Below are 18,095 nucleotides of genomic sequence, written 5' to 3' on the forward strand. Positions count from 1 at the left end.
TTTCTTTATGGCAGGAGACCACCAGATTGGCTTCCTTTTTTTGGAGGAGAGCATCTTGGTTCTATTGGGTATGATGAGCTCCATGCATCTGTGTTCATACAGTGCATTGGTGTATAATTCGGTGGTCATGCAACTATTCTCCATTTTCATGGCTGCTGTGAAGTTAGCCACCTGTGTTTTTAGGAGCCCAAAGTTAGCTATGGAGAAGGGTTTTCATGGTGGTTACCTTTGCGGGGGTGGGATGGATGTGGATTTCCAAGGTGATTAGTTTGTGGTCGGATCTAACCAGGGAGGAGTTGACTACTGGTGTAGAGCAACGATCGCCCATGTTAGTAATGACCAAATCAAGGATGTTGCTACCTCTAGTGGGGTAAGAACGAGCTGGTCCAGGACATTGGAATTAATGAATTCCAGGAAATGTTGCACAAGTGTATTGGTACATGAGTAGTTTTCCCAGTTAATGGTGGGGTAGTTGAAGTCATCCAGTATGAGAGTGTCAGGTTGGACCCTAATATTCTCCAGGGTCCTTAGGAACGTGGAGTGTGAGTCTTGGGACATGGTTGGATACCTATAGCAGGCTACAACCTGAATTGCTGTCTTACCCAATGTTAGATGCACCTGATGTATCTCAGTAGCATTATGTTCATAGGTTCATAGGTAGGTACTAGTCTATCGGTCCAGGGGCCTAAGTAAGCCTAGCCAGCAAAGTTCTGTGGCTTACGCCAACCCAGGAAAGTTGGCTATCAGTGTTGGGCTACCAGTCTAGAGGTGTACATATCCTTTATGAATATGGAAACACCACCACCTTTGGAGCTTTGGTCCAAGTTCTGGGGCCGAAAGGTGTGGAATGAATTACAGCCTGGTAGTGCAGGGGTACTTTCTGCTGCCTTGAACCAGGTCTCTGTTACAGCACAAATGTTCTCCATTTTAAGGAGTGCTTTGAGTGAGTGGATTTTGAGATTTAGACTTCTAGCATTGAGCAGCATGACCCTCATATTGCATTTGTTTGTAGCTGTTATGGTGGTTATTTGGTTTTTGGAACACCTCCTAAAAAGGCACTATAAGGGTGGCAAGAGCCTTGGCCAGTATCTGGAAGCCCAGAGGTGATAGATGCAGGCCATCTCTGGTGAAGCATCGAGGTCTGTCAATTATGTCATCCCAGGCAGACTGATACTGGATCCCCTTAGAATGACACCAGAAACTTAGCCAATTGTTGAAATTCATCATTTTCTGCTTGTACTGTGGTATCATTCTGGGTGATGGTAGGATGCTGCTCAGGGCTAGGGACATACCTGCCTGGGCTACATTATCCGGGAGCTCCTCCATGTCTCTTTTCATGTAGTCCAGGGAGGTACATCTCAGGTCATTCACACCCACATGTACAATGACAGACTCATATTTGTACCTGTTGTTGAGGGACCTGAGTGCATGCGTTATGTGGTGGATCCTGGTGCCTAACAGGCAGCTAACTGTTACTTTCTCCTTATTCAATCTAGTGAGCGAGAGTCACATCAGTGTCTCTCACTATTGAGTCACCTATGACTAGTGTGTTGGGCATGTTGTTTTGCCTTAGGGGCTTTGGTTGAGTGGCACACAATTTAGGAGAGTTATGTGTGTCATGATTACTGTTGTGTTGTGGTGGTCGAGTGCATTTCTGCCTTGGAGGTCCCTGCTGTTTGGGTAGATATTTATTGAGATCCTCCATGAAGGTGGGTGTGTGGTTTGTGTTTTTATGTGAAGGCAGTACTGGTGTGTGTTCTGGAGGGCTATGTGTTCCATGTGGTGTGGTGCAAGTGTTGGCCTTCTCCTCTTGACCAGCTATTCCGGTCTTGGCTGGAGATTGCATGACTTCCAATTTGGATATATAAGTGCATCTCTCACAAGTCTGAGTGTTGGGAGGTAAGTGGAGTGTACATGAGGCAGTTGCTACATTGCCTCAGGATGCCTACATTTGCCAGGTTAATAGGAGAGAGCACAGGGAACTGACCTTTAGACATGCCTGGAGGGGTGGGCATTAATAATAAGTACTGGAGCTGTTTCCCTGTAGAACGTTTAGTGCTGGTAGCACTTTTGTGTGGTACAATAATTAGTACAAGAAGTCTGGTAAAGTGCTAAAATAATAAGTAAGTAAAAGTGTAGGAGAGGAGAGAACTAGCATATCTAACGGAAACATTGAAGAGCAGACTTTGACACCACTCAGAAGCTTACAAACTGTCCTGGACACAGCAAATCTGTATCTGGACTAGACTACTCACAGGAAAGGTGGGAAACAAGAGCAAATGCAGGCTTTTAAACCAGAGAGTAGAAAGAGATGAAAAACTGCCCAAACGGCCAATAAGCTACAATTTCTCAGCCAGAAACCATTCCGCTTGTGCTAGATAGGCTACCTAGAGCTTATCACTCCCACTGATAAGCTAGAAGACTTCCCTCCAACACAGAAATGCTTGGGGGGCTCAGAAGCTTACATGCAGCCCTGGATACAGCAAATCTGTACCTGGACTCGACTTGTTACAGGAAAGGTGGGAAAAACATAAATGCAGGTTTTTAAACCATAAAGTTGAAAGATATGGAAAAACTGCCCAAACGGCAAATAAACCACAATTTCTGGACCAGAAACCACTCCTCTTGTGGTGGATAGGCTACCTAGTGCTTGCCCCTCTCACTGACAAGCTTCTGAGCCCCTCCCACACATAAAGGCTTGGGGGGCTCAGAAACTTACAAACATTCCTGGATACAGCAAATCTGTATCTGGACTAGACTAGTTACAGGAAAGGTGTGAAACAAGCGCAAATGTGGGCTTTTAAACCAGAAAGTTGAAAGAGTTGGAAAAAACTGCCCAAACAGCCAATAAGCTACAATTTCTGGGCAAGAAACCACTCCACTTATGGAAGATAGGCTACCTAGTGCTAACCACTCCCACTGATAAGCTAAAAGGCTTCCCTCCAATGCAGAAAGACTTGGGGGCTTAGAATCTAACAAACAGTCCTGGATACAGCAAATCTGTACCTGGACTAGACTAGTTACAGGAAAGGCAGGAAACAAGTGCAAACGCGGGCTTTTAAATCAGAAAGTTGAAAGAGATGGAAAAACTGCCAAACGGTCAATAAAAACTACAATTTCTGGGCCAGAAACCACTCTTCTTGTGGGAGATAGGCTACCTAGTGCTACCACTCCCACAAATAAGCCAGAAAGCTTCCCTCCAACACAGAAAGGCTTGGGGGTCCCAGAAGCTTACAAACAGTCCTGGATACAGCAAATCTATATCTGGACTTGACTAGTTACAAGAAAGGTGGGAAACAAGTGCAGATGCAGGCTTTTAAACCAGAAAGTTGCAAGAGATGGAAAAACTGCCCAAACTGCCAATAAACTACAATTTCTGGGCCAGAAACCACTCTTCTTGTGGTAGATAGGCTACCTAGTGGTTACCACTCCCACTGATAAGATAGAAGGCTTCCCTCCAACACAGAAAGGCTTGGGGGGCTCAGAAGCTTACCAACAGTCCTGGATACAACAAATCTATATCTGGACTAGACTAGTTACAATAAAGGCATGAAACAAGCTTAGATTTTTTTCAGAAAGCAGCTAAAACAGCACTAAAAACAATTGAAAGTGCAGTGCAAGCTAGCACACTTGACTGTGTAGCAGTGTTAAAGCAAATACAGTTTAAATAAATGCAATTTATTCAAAATGTATTCTGAACTGAATTCAATTGTTATTTTCTTCAACTCTCTACAGTTAAAAAGGGCCAAAAATATACTTACCAACTGAAAAGCACACTCAGTCAGAACACAAGGATATATATATATATATATATATATATATATATATATATATATATATATATATATTTTTTTTTTTAGTAAAGTGCAAAGGGAGAAAGGAGGAGCAGAAGATAATTCAATGTTAAGAGCCTAAGTTGGTTGGCCTTCTCAAATGTTCTTTCTGTATTAGGTAGAATAAACACTAGACTGGTAGGAATGTCCCAGATCAAATTTACTTTAGGGGCGGGTAACTGCAAAGCCACCAACTATAACAACACCATAGGAATAGGGTGGGTGGAAGGGAGAAAACCAGTTTCAGAACAGATCAGAAAACATTTTCCTCTCTTGTACAAAACCACATTGATCCATATCTATCAATTTTGGCAACACCTTTGCCATTATTTTAGCTATAAGAGACATAAACACTTTATAATTATGGTGTAAAATTGAAATGCACCTATATGAAGCTGGGTTTGATAGGTCTTTTCTGTCTTTAGGTATTACACCACCACAGCTTTTTTCCAGGATATTGGTGGTTCCCCTCCTTTCAAATACAGTTAAACAAAACCCTTCAGATCTATATCACTTTCTTCCATCCTAGCTTTCAATCTCCTACAGAAATACCATCTATTCCTGGAGACTTTCTTGCAAATTGATTGAACGTCACAATTTTTATCTCATCCCCTCCTATCTTAACTGTTAATTGTTGAGCCTTGTCTACCTCTAACCTTGGCATACTTAAACCTTCCATAAATATTTTCATTTATTTTTCATTTGTGCTCTTTTTGATTTCTGAATTTCTCTGCTTTATACAATTTTTCATAACATTTCTGAAATATCTTTTATACCTGTATAGTTCTAAAAGTTTTTGTGCTCTGGAGTTATTATCAAAACAGTTACTTGACAACAGTCTTTCTAATGTCATGCATATTATCCAGATACTCCCTTATTTTCTCTTTAGCACTCTGCAGTTGCACCTCTTCTTGTTATGTGAGACTCCCCTTATTCTGCAATACTTTAACCTTTGTCACCCCCTGTAAACAATTTCTTTTACTTATTAACCATCTCTTTTTCTTTTATGTCTACTGCATTTTAAATACCACTTTCATTTTATCCCACTCACTAACTATAACCTCTGAAGAAACTTATGTCTTCATCAATAGTTCTCAAATAATGTCCACTACCCATTTCTTAAATTTTTTTCTTTTTAACAAGTAGGTGGGGAAGCACCAGTATCTCAGTTTTACTTAATTATCTTGCATTTTAATCTTAGTTGTTATTGGTACATGATCTGAAATAATTATTGAATGTTTGTCAAATGTTTCAATTAAATGCACATGTTCTTATGAAATATGAATTTTGTCTTGTCTATCCCATCCCAGTTATTGTACCTTGGAGAATAATATGTAAATTATCTCCACATTCCTACTGCTAAATTCATGTCTTCCATATCAAATATTTTCATAAAATTCTTCATAAATCTACCACTTGCATTATATTTTCCCTTCTAGGTTCCCCATAAACATTCTCACTGTTGCAAGTCAAATCCCAATCTTTAGCTATAAAAATATTCCCTGCTGAAAGCTGATTATTTCTCCCCCCAAAAGATCTTAAACTCCATAATAGTAGTTTTAGGTGGAATATAAATAAATGCCAGCATAATCCTCTTCCCTTGTCAGTAGCCCCTTGCTACCACAAATCTACCATTATTATCTTTTTTCCTCTTCTGTCACTTTTGGAGCTCTTCTAACAATTATTATAAGTATTCCCCCATTCCTTTGTCCCTGATACTCTGATGAATATATCTCCTGGAATCCTTTCTTTATCAAATTCAAATGCTGATTTCTTTCCAAATGTGTCTCATATAGCATAGCTATTTGGCCTCTGCATTATTTAATAGGGTACCTGCCAAATCTTCGAATGCTCAAAATTTTGAATGTTACACGGTCAAGACCAAACGTTCAAAATTTTGAGTGCTCGAAGATAGACTTTCAACGGCACCATGTGGTGCAGATAGGGAGAATTTCTCTTTTCTGCAATGAAGTGCAGTCTTGAAGTTGGTATATTTAAGTAGGGGGTGCACATGTAATGTAATGTTCGACATTTTGGATGTTCAAACATTTAACATAGACCCATTTAAAATAATTCCTTACTCTTTCCTTTTTGTCTATACCTGTAAGGACATAATATGTAATATGGATAGTATAGCCATTATGATAAGAAGTTATTATTCCCACTTATTACTTATGACAGCTTTTTAAAAATGTCTATTTCCAAATTTTGTTTTACATGCATCAGCTAATGTTTGGCCGGTTGATCTTTTATACAGTTGTTTCTTGTCATTTCCATTTAGATTCATAGGTTCATAGGTGTTTATTAGGCTAATGACCACAAGAGCCTTTTTAAGCCTAGCCATGCATCCCAAATCTCTGATGAGTTCTGATACCCTTGATAAGTGTAAGCATGGGCCTGGGAGATGAACCATTTACAGGTTACCTGTTTGCATCAGAGACATAAGTGCCAAACCAGGGATGAATTTCTGGTTTCCCATCCAATTGTCCAAGTTGCACTTGAATTAGATTAGGGAGGAACTCTGCTTCATATGGATGGGAAGCCTGTTCCATAGATGGGGTAGTCTCTGGAATACATACCTATCTCTCCAGCAGGTCATATTTATATCACACGCAAGGTTTAAGTCTTTAGAATGGGTAATTCTGGTACTGTTTGTTTTGTGGGTATGCAGCAGGTCCATCAGAGTGGGGTCTGACAATCCCCTGTATGCCAGGCATAGATCTCCCCTCAACAGCATGTAGGAGAAAGAATACAGGGATAGGGCCTTTATGCTGTCTGCATAGAACATATTACTTATACCCTGTATTATATTAGTGAGGAACCTCTGTGGACATTCCATTTGTTGGATATGCCTGGTTAGGTACATACCAAAGGGGGCATTGTACTCAATGATAGGTCTGATGAATGCCAAATACAGTGCAACAATGACTTCCTTGGACTTAGATGCCATGCCTTTGTTTATAAGTTGTGCAATATAGAATGATTTCCTCACCACTGTAGACAAATGATGATCACAGGCTAGATTACTATGTGTGTCCCTAAGTCCCTGACTACTGGGTCAACTCTAAGGGGTGTGTTGTCAATATGATAGTTACCAGAGATAGATGACTTCCCAAAGGATACCATTATGCATTTCTTAGCATTTAGTTTTAGTCCATGACTCTGACACCAGTTGAATTTATATCACATTTACAAGACATTTTGTTTTAATGACAGCCGTCAAGCAAAACAAGAAACATCATCAGAACACCACATAACCTATTAATTTAAAACAAAAATATGAAACTATGTACATCTTCAAATAATGAAATGTAACTCTCCTAATAGGAATAATTGCCCCAAACTGACAGCTGCAAATACAGGCATGGCCTAACCTAAAATTAAGGTTATCCATGCTAAGACATATGTTACAGCCTGTTCTCCTACTTACACTAATTGCTTGCTTTCTGTTCTTGTCTTATTTTATTCCCTCTCAGATGTGAAAAACAGCTTGCATTGTTACAGAAAGCATTAACTTTTAGCCTTAAAAAAAGTGCTCTGGCTTTTATTGCCTACCTGTCAGGTTGTCCCCATGGAAACACAAGAAAAAAAATGTACAGCTACTCTCAGCTGCAGACATCGCAACTAATACTGAACATTATTTAGTAAAGGAAAACTTTTCATTACATTCAGTGTTTTCTTATTTACTTTTACACACACACACACACACACACACACACACACACACACACACACACACACACACACACAACTGTTTTATTAGATTAAGCCAAGGGCCTTAATCCAGACATTTGCCTATGCAAAATAAGAGAAAACATATAAACTCTAAATATATTACAATCTATATACTTTTACATTCCATACCCTGCCTCAACAACCCATTATTACAGCATATTATCTTAACATGATTTTGTCCAGCCTTTCTTCTGTGTTTACATTGTAATACCTATATTTCTTAAAACTAAAAAAGAAGAGAAACAGGGTCTTATTTATTTTAGTATTTTTCACATACAACAATAACTGACAATGTTTTACCATATAACATGCCATTTATATCATGAAATGTTTTATACAAATACTATTAAGAACGAAAATTGTTTACTTACAATGACTTTCCCCCTTTTATTTTATTGTCATTCCAAACATTAATGATATGAAATGGGGTATACACTTTTTAGTCCCCCAGAAGTTTAACAAAGTCAATAAAAGACCAATTTTCCAGTTTTTCTAGAAGAACCATATTTCATAAATGTGCTTGATGCTTTACAGTCCCACATTTATTCGCTAATTTCAGTGTAGCTGGTCTTCTTCCTGTTCATATCTCCCAACCTCAGACACCAGTTCAAGTCCAAGGTATTCCCAATTCTTCTTGTCAGCTACTGTGTTTTTTTCTGTCTCCCAAGCATTTTCATTTTTAACATTGGAAAAAGTTTCACTGGGAAATTCTCTCTATGAGCTACTATCAGAATAATGAAAAGTAGAATCCTCTTTTGTGTGATGGCTCACTTTTAGTTGGGCTAACTTTTGTATTTCCTTCTTAGCCTGTTCTGCATCAACAACGGTTTAAATCCTCCAGGAAACATATTCTGAAGACAGCTGAATAAAGAGGCTTGAATATCACATCTGCCTCTTGATATTCCCTGATTGCTAAGACAATTTTACTTCTCTTTTGTCAGGTGCACAGTAAATAATTATTTTCAGCAAATACTTTACTGTCTCCAATTTTTAATACTTTGCCCTTCTGCACAGTTTTTTCAGGATCAACTATTTCTGCTGATATAATTGCACCATTACTAATACAGGTCTTACCTGTTTCTCATGACCAGGTTTGAAGCATATACATAATGTGTCCTCTCAATTAACAAATCCTGCTGTGGAATGCCACTCCAGTTGCTTAGCTGTGCTTTCATAAAATTAATACAGTCATTTCCTTCCAGTTTCTATGTAACATCTGAAAATCTCAAGTTTTCCCTTTGTGCACTGTCCTCTAACTGTACCATTTTTGAAACAGCTCTTCTTGAGCAGTCTCGTACTCAGCTAACCTTTCCTTCATTTTGAACTCTGATTTATGCAGTCTTATCAGTTCATCTGAATAGCTGTTTAAAGCTTCTTCCATTTTTACAACATTTTATTTGATTTGATATACCCCTTCAACGTTTTGTGTATTTTAATCAGCTCTGAGCACATTTGATTTATCTTGTCCGCTAGAGTACTGGAAACCATAATTTGCACCAAAGCTGGAGCTTGAACTGCTTTTTTGCTAAAAAAGCTGCAGGATTCTTCCTAGTCAGTGTTTTCTCTTCACTCTTTCTTGTTGATTTGCTTTCAGGCTCTCCACGTGTCTTCTTCGCTGGCATCCAGGCAGTGTACTTTCTAGTCAGTAATTGCATTTACTAAAATTGTCAGAGTTACAGGCCTTTATCTCAGTTTTTTTCATACTTTGAAACCTGAAAGTAAGCCATTGATTAGTGTTCATCCATCTTGGAATTCCCCTTACAACACTTTAGGTTGTGTCAAAAATCACATTATTTATTTGTTTACATTTGATTACCGGGTAATGTCCGACTGGGCAATTAGCCTCTTTTCATTGGAGACCCAGGGAGAAAAGCTCCAGAGAAGTAGCACAGTTAAACATTAAAGCCATTAAATACAAAATGTGAGGGAGAACCATATGATACATCATTAACAATCAGCATTAATAAACAAAACAAAACATCATTACAGCAGAAAATTCAGAACAATACAGTATTAAACAGATTTTTTTGGTATTTATATATATGCATATAAAAGACAAAGTGAAAACGAAAAAAAAGAATCAAATGATCTAGAGAAAGGTGGAAGTGTCATTATAACATGGCTATAACCCTAGTCATTAAGGTTATGGTCTTCTGCCAAAGACAACAGTGATTTATTTCTATGTTGTTCATCATTTTGATGACATTTGATTTAACTGATCACAGGGCATGTTTGACCCATTTAATTCACATTATTAAAATAATTGGATGATTGTACAATAGTATGAGTGCATTACACCATTGATTATTTTACAAGTTTAAATTAAATCTTTGCACCTTCAGATATGATACAGTCGGCTTTAAGGGCCGTATTACATTGCTGTGTTATTTAGCCGGGGCCTCATCACATAAAGAATTACTTTCAGTTTTGTGTGTGGTACATTCAGATGTATGTTTATGTATACATGATATGATAAGCTTTACTAGTTGTATTACATGTTTCTGATTCTGAAATCTTTAAAGCCTGAGTGGAATCCAGTGGTTTGTAATATCCTCTTCTAACTGCTACAATTCATTACATATTTAGCTGCTCTCAGGGAGAAAGATCCCTCTGTTACTGTGCACAGTAAACAGACAGTAGAATATTAAATGTATTTTGCTGTCTGTAGTTACTGATAGCAAATTAACTTCACTACTCTGTAAACTTTACAGTGTAATCAGTTGTAGATATAATTCTCTTCTACAGTGGACAACAGCACTATCCTTTGTGCAACACAAAAACTGTGGCTGCCTTGAAGTTCACTTAAAATGGTACAAATTGTGACATAATAGGAACTTCATGGTTTAGATATACTGTGTAGGAAACTGCACTTGTGGCCCTATGTTAACACCTTCAAGTCAGACTATGTTTTGGACTACAGCATTGTATATAGTTTAGGCCTTAGTATGTGAACAATGCTTTGAGTGAGGATACTCCAGCATGAGCCAAGTTTGTTCCTCATGTTTCTTCATGACTGCTTTCCTTGTAGTTATACACATTCACTTTAATTCATCATTGCAGTGTAATCCTTAATGCTATTATGGCCAGTGGGGATAAAGTGTACCATGGGCCCTGTGTGGTTTTCAAACCATGGGCCCTCCCACTCAGTTTTCTTTTTTTGTTTTGTTTTTGGAACACATTAAAATGTGTATGTTCTTTTGGATTTGCCTTCCTGATGCAAGACTATTTGAACTGCTGCCATTATAAAACAACAATGTGTCTATCTATCAATTACAGCCATGTGATAGAATTAAAAACAAAGTAAAAAAATAAGTGGAACAGAGGCCCGATTTTAAGTACACATCTTAAATAGTGTTCTTATATACTTAGAAGGTTGTTAGTATAACATATTTTGCATTGACACACATTACCGGAAGGATATAAAGTCTTAATGACTCAAATATAAGTCATCATCTAAAAACTGCAGTCCAGAAAACCACAATTTTTATGAGGAACAAACCAAAACTAAGAGGCAAAGTCAGAGGCATTCTGTGTAATCAGGGACGGTTTTAACTTTGTTTCATAAAAACAGTAGCCACAGAATAAATATTCCAAATTATGTTATACAAATGCACACTAAGCCTGTAAAGTCACATTTTAAACTTAGCAAATGACAAAAAGGTACATTGCTTTCATCTATAGCCTGCCCCCAACTCGACCTCCATTTAGTGATTGCAATCCTCAATGATTTGCCAAAAGACACAAATTTTATGAGGCACAGACCACAAATATGGGGCAAAGTTGAGAATAGTTTGTGAAATCAGGAGGAGTTATAACTTTATTTCATAGAAACAATTGGAAAAAATAAGTGTTACAACATATTTCATACAAATACACACAATCCCTGAAAGGACAGACTGGAAAATGAACAAATGATAAGCGGGCAAGCTGCTCTTCATCCACAGCCAACCCCCATGTTTAAAATGAACAAATAACAAGAGTATAAATTGCTTTTATCCACAGCCATCCCACCCTTAAAACTGATCAAAAAACAAAGGGATAATTTCTTTTCAAGTACAGTCACCCCTTCTATTTAGTAACAGATATCCTCAATGTTTGCCAGAAAACCACAAATTTTATGAGGCAACATCCAAAACTATTAGGCAAAGTCAGGGGCATTCAAGGAAATCTGGAACAGTTTCAACTTTGTTTCACACAGTTGGCAGTAAATAAATATCCCAATATATTTCACACAATGCCCCCCAATATAATTTATTGACTGCTGTTCTCAATGCATGATTTGCAAGAAAGTCATACATTTTATTAGGCATAGACAAAATTATGAGATAAAGTCAAGGACTTTCTGTGAAATTAAGAACAGTCTCAACTTTGTTTCATGCAGTCTACAGAGAATGCATATCCCAATGTATTTCAATACAAATGCACATTAGTCCTGAAAAGTCTGACTTGAAAATGAGCAAACAACAAGAGGATGGGCTGCTTTCTATTTCACAACTAGTCCCCCCGTTTAAGTGAGCAAATGACATAATAGCTGTTTTGATGCACAGCCACTCCTTTTTAAACTATGCATATGACAAGAGGGTAAGTTACTTTCATTCACAATCAGTCCCCCTTTAAACAGCAAACAACAAAACAACTAGAAGGCTCACACCTAGCACCCCCCTTTCCTATTTAGTGAGTGCAGTCCTCAATGATTTGTCAGACACCGTAAATTTCATGGGGCACAGACAAACATATGAGACAAAGTCAGGGACATTCTTTGAAATCAGGAATAGTTTCAACTTTGTTTCTTGCCATCAGCATATAGAATAAATATCCCAATGCATTTCATATAAGTGTGCATTAGTCCTGAAAAAACAGACTTTAAAATGAGCAAAAGACAAGGAGGCATACTGCTTTTTATCTATAACAACACCCCCCCCCCCATCTAGTGACAACAATCTTCAATGAGTTACAGAAGACCAGATTTTATGAGGCACAGTCCAAAAATAAGAGGCAATGACAAGGACAGTTTCAGATCTGTTTCACACACTAATAGTACCCAGAGAGTAAACAATCTAAAATGTTTCATAGAAATTAAGTCAGACATAGAAAACAGCAAATGACATTTCTTTCATCTACAGTCAGCCCACAGTCCCTCTCATTTAGTGACTGTAATTCTCAATTTAATATTATAGCTGTTTTCCTGCTAAGGTGATAATGATGGTGTTAACAGTAATAATAATAATGCTAATAATAATAATAATAATAATAATAATAATAATAATAATAACGATAACAAGAACTTTCCTGGTAAAGCAGAAAACATTTTTCTTTCATACGCAGCCAATCCACACACACCCTTATTCAATGACTTGACTGAAATGCTTATTTATCTCAGCAGCTCTCAACTTTTTTTGCTGAAGAATCAGGTATGCCAAGAAAAAATGGTGGACAAAGGAACAGAATCAGGGACATTTTTTAAATATTTTTCAATAACTTAGGATGTCAGTAGTAGCACAACAAGGTCTACATTTTCTGAGTAAGAATTGTAAAAGTCTTAGTCTGGAGTTATTGACTGACTTTAACTCACTAATTTATCAGAAAATCAAACATCTTACAAAAGACTTGGCAAGAATCTGAGACAGGTATTTTTCTGCCAGGAAAAATAGGTTCATCTCATTTGATAGACAAACAAAATTGTCATAACCCATATGACTGAGACCACACGGTTGAAAAATTTAGTTTGTCATCCCACTTTGACTGAGATCAAATACAGTGGGAATCTGGGAATGTGCTCATTTCTCCACTGTAGTGTGATCTCAGAATTAGTATATATGTAATTAGCTGGCAGTAGAGGGGTGCACATTGTTTGTTATGTTTATAGATATTGTTTGACTTGTTTCAGTTGATCGACTAACAGAATTGTCAATCATGTGGACTTGACCATATGTGTTTCCACAATTTTGTTTGTTGATCAAATGAACTAGACCCAGAAAATACACCTACATTACATTAACATGATCCACTGTGCCACTTCCCCTCAGACTACAGCTATCTCCAGTACACACTATTTAATATTTGCAGGCTTTCAGCACATTATCTTCACATGAATCATGGGAAGGCAATGAAAAGAAAACTGCAGTGCTTGTAGCATGGGTCATTGAAGCTATTCACCTCCAGTCATTTAATTTTTATTTATTTATTTATTTTTTATGTAACATTTCTTTACCAGGAACGTCTGACTTGGAACAAGCCAATTTTCAGCAGAAACCTGGGGAGAAACACTCCAGAAGCATGTTTTTGTAATGTGGTAGGAAAACGGACCACCCAGAGGAAACCCACATGAATGCAGGGAGGACCAGCAGACTCCACACAGAAGGTACCCCAGCTGAGAATCAAATGGGAGAACCTCTTGTGGTGAGTCAACAACACAAACCGCTACACCACTGTGCTGTATTTAATTTTTAAGTAAAAAACATTTTGCTTACATTTAACTATAAAACTAAATAAATAAAACATCCCAGGGTCAATAACATAACCTACCCATGCTGTGCATGTGCAGATGGTAGGCACTGCAGGTATAGAGTTGTAAATACTCACAGTATTTTTTAAGATAAAAATGAGGACAATCCTTGATGAAGGTTATCGTCAGCACATGTGCTAACAAAAATGAGTTAGCAGTGGTATCTCTCCTACATACTACTTCTAACACAGCCATTTCCTGCTGTTGTATGTTTGGCTTAACAGTCCCTTTAGCCTCTGTCTAACACTATTCTTACACTACTCTGTCTAACATTACTCTCACATTCTTATCTGTTCAGCACTGCTTTCACATTATCGTCTAGCACTTCTCTTACACTGAACTCTAACCATGCTCTTGCTCTACCCTTTGCCTACCATTTTTCTCAAACTACCAACTAATATCACTATCACACTATCCTGTGTCTAAAACCTCCATCATCCTGCCTTCTGACACTACTGTCACAGTACCCTTTGTATAACTTCTTTCACTTCTGGCAGTTAGCACAAATGATGACGTCTATGATCAGTTAACATTCCATTTCCTGTAGTCTAGGGTTTGATTCCCTCAGCCTCTATTTGTCTGTTGTGTGACTCTAAACAGTCAGCTTAACAAACAGAGCTCTGGGCAATTTGGCAGTTGGACTAGGTTTCTCAGTGATCTCCTAGACTAAAACTTCTCTCACACTATGTACTAGAACCACCGTAGCATTTCTTTGAAACTATCATCCATCTAGCACTTTTGTCACTATACCCTCTTTTTAACATTTTTGTCACACTACACTCTGTCTAACACTAAGCTCATACTACACTCTGTGTAGTATTACTATCACATTACCTTTTATCTAACATTGCTGTCCATCTGCTGTCTAACATTATACTCATGCTAGCCTTTGTTTAACATTATTCTCACTCTTCTATAAAACTATTTTCACACTATCCTCTGTCTGACATTTCTTTCACACTTCTCTCTGGCACTACTCTCCAACTACCTAATGTCTAATACTAATCTCACCCTACCCTCTGTCTAACGCTTCTCTCCACCTACCTTCTGTGTAGTACTACTGTTATTCTACTCTCTGTCTTACACCACTGTCACCCTACCCTCTGTCTAATGCTTCTCCATCTTCCTTCTCTGTAGTACTACTGTTATTCTATTCTCTGTCTTACACTACTGTCACCCTACCCTCTGTCTAACACTTCTCTCCCTCTATCTTCTGTGCAGTACTACCATAGCTCTCAAACATTTAGCACAAAAGATCTGGGCAAAGCCTAAAATAATGGGGGGGGGGGGGGGGCAAACACCACCAAATAGGTACAAACTGGAAATATTGCTTTTATAAACTTAGAAATTTGCTACAGTAAAAGGTCTTGTGTTGCCATATATTTTCTGAAGGAAATTAAACGTGAAACTCAAATCATCATCATCATCATCTTCTTTCGGCTGTTCCCGTTAGGGGTCGCCACAGCGGATCGCCTGTTTCCATTTCTTATTGTCCTCTGCATCTTGCTCTGTCACACCAACGACCTGCATGTCCTCTCTTACCACATCCATAAACCTTATCTTAGGCCTTCCTCTTTTCCTATTATATGGTAGCTTCATCCTTAGCATCTTTTTTCCCAATATACTCAGCATCCCTCCTCCGCACATGTCCAAACCAACGTAATCTTGCCTCTCTGGCTTTGTCTCCAAACCTTCCAACCTGGGCTGACCCTCTAATATACTTATTCCTAATCCTGTCCAACCTCGTCACATCCAGTGCAAATCTTAACATCTTTAACTCTGCCACATCCAGCTCAAACTCCTGCCTTTTTGTCAATGCCACTGTCTCCAACCTATATAACATAGCTGGTCTCACTACCCTCTTGCAGACCTTCCCTTTCACTCTTACAGGTACTTGTCTGTCACAAATCACTCCTGACACTCTTCTCCACCCACTCCATCCTGCCTGTACTCTCTTCTTCACCTCTCTTCCACACTCACCGTTACTCTGAACTATTGACCCCAAGTATTTAAACTCATCCACCTTTGCCACCTCTACTCCTTGCATCCTCACCATTCCTCTATCCTCCCTCTCATTCACACAAATATATTCTGTCTTAGTCCTGCTGACCTTCATTCCTCTTTTCTCTAGTCTAGAGCATATCTCCATCTCTCCAGGGTCTCCTCCACCTGTTCCGTACACTCACTACAGATCACAATTTCATCTGCAAACATCATAGTCCACGGGGACTCCTGTCTGATCTCGTCTGTCAACCTGTCCATCACCATTGCAAATAAGAAAGGGCTCAGAGCTGATCCTTGATGTAACCCCACCTCCACCTTAAACGCATCTGTCACTCCCACCGCAGACCTCAAATGCCTATCATTATTTATTGCATACAATCCTCACTGATTTGCCACAAAAATCTAGAAAATCACAAATTTTATGAGGATCAGACCAAAAATATGATGCAAAAATTTGGACATACTGAGAAAATCTGGACAGCTGAGAGGTATGAGTACTACTATTATTCTACTCTCTGTCTTACACTACTCACACTCTACCCTCTGTCTAACGCTTCTCTCTATCTACCTTCTGTGCAGTACTACTGTTATTGTGTTCTCTGTCTTACACTAATGTCACCCTACCCTCTGTCTAATGCTTCTCTCCGGCTACCTTCTGTTTAGTACTACTGTTATTCTACTCTCTGTCTTACACTACTGTCACCCTACCCTTTGTCTAACGCTTCTCTCCGTCTGCCTTCTGTGCAGTATTACTGTTATTCTACTCTCTCTCTTACACTATTGTCACCCTACCCTCTGTCTAATGCTTCTCTCTGTCTACCTTCTGTGTAGTACTACTGTTATTCTGCTCTCTGTCTTACACTACTGTCACCCTACCCTTTGTCTAACGCTTCTCTCCATCTACCTTCTGTGTAGTATTACTGTTATTCTACTCTGTGTCTTACACAACTCGCACCCTACCCTCTGTCTAAAGCTTCTCTCTACCTTCTGTGTAGTACTACTCTTATTCTACTCTCTGTCTTACACTACTGTCACCCTACTCTTTGTCTAACGCTTCTCTCCGTCTACCTTCTGTGTAATATTACTGTTATTTTACTCTCTGTCTTACACTACTTGCACCCTACCCTCTGTCTAACGCGTCTCTCTGTCTACCTTCTGTGCAGTATTACTGCTATTCTACTCTCTGTCTTACACTACTGTCACCCTACCCTCTGTCTAACGCTTCTCTCTGTCTACCTTCTGTGTAGTATTACTGTTATTCTACTCTCTGTCTTACACTACTCACATCCTACCCTCTGTCTAACACTTCTCTACAGCTACCTTCTGTGTAGTACTCTACCATCTCGCCTTCCCATGTGGTTGGGAGAAATTGCTATATCCTCCTTGTCTCTTCCCCATATGCTCCACATCACAGACTAGGACAACTGGAAGGTGTAAGTGAACTAGTGGTTGGCTGGGTAAGTTTATACCAATGACACTGATATAAAAATAAAACAACAGCAAAAATCCACTGACAGACAGCTATGAGACCGTATTACCTGAAGAAGGACATACTAGAATAGAGTCATTTGCAAAAACACTGGGAATAAGTCCTAGAGCCCAGACTCTGGTAGTGAGGGGGGAATATTAGAAATAATTTGATAGGATAGCAGAAGTTAAACAACATTTCAGAGTGAGCACATACTGTTAATATGCATATTTTGTAAGGCCTGTAGTACTTATGCCATTTCCTGCTGATCATTACAGTGACACAGAGCAGCACTTTTGTTACGGGCATTATAAACAACACAAAACCATCTTCTGCCTTCCACTTGTAAGGAATGTAGATAAGACACATTTCTCAGACATGCCCTCACTCCACTTTCCATAATTCTAAAAGCAGCCTACAGGCTGAAGTCATACCTCTCAACCTCTTAGAACAAGAAATCTGGACAGCCATGAATACAAGTGGGACAAAGGCCCCAAAATAGGGACAATTTTTAAATATTGCTTTGACAGCCATAGAAAGTTGATAGAAT

Source organism: Protopterus annectens, chromosome 4.part0, assembly GCF_019279795.1.
Source record: "Protopterus annectens isolate FY-2018-M chromosome 4.part0, PAN1.0, whole genome shotgun sequence".
In the NCBI taxonomy this organism is placed as follows: domain Eukaryota; kingdom Metazoa; phylum Chordata; order Ceratodontiformes; family Protopteridae; genus Protopterus; species Protopterus annectens.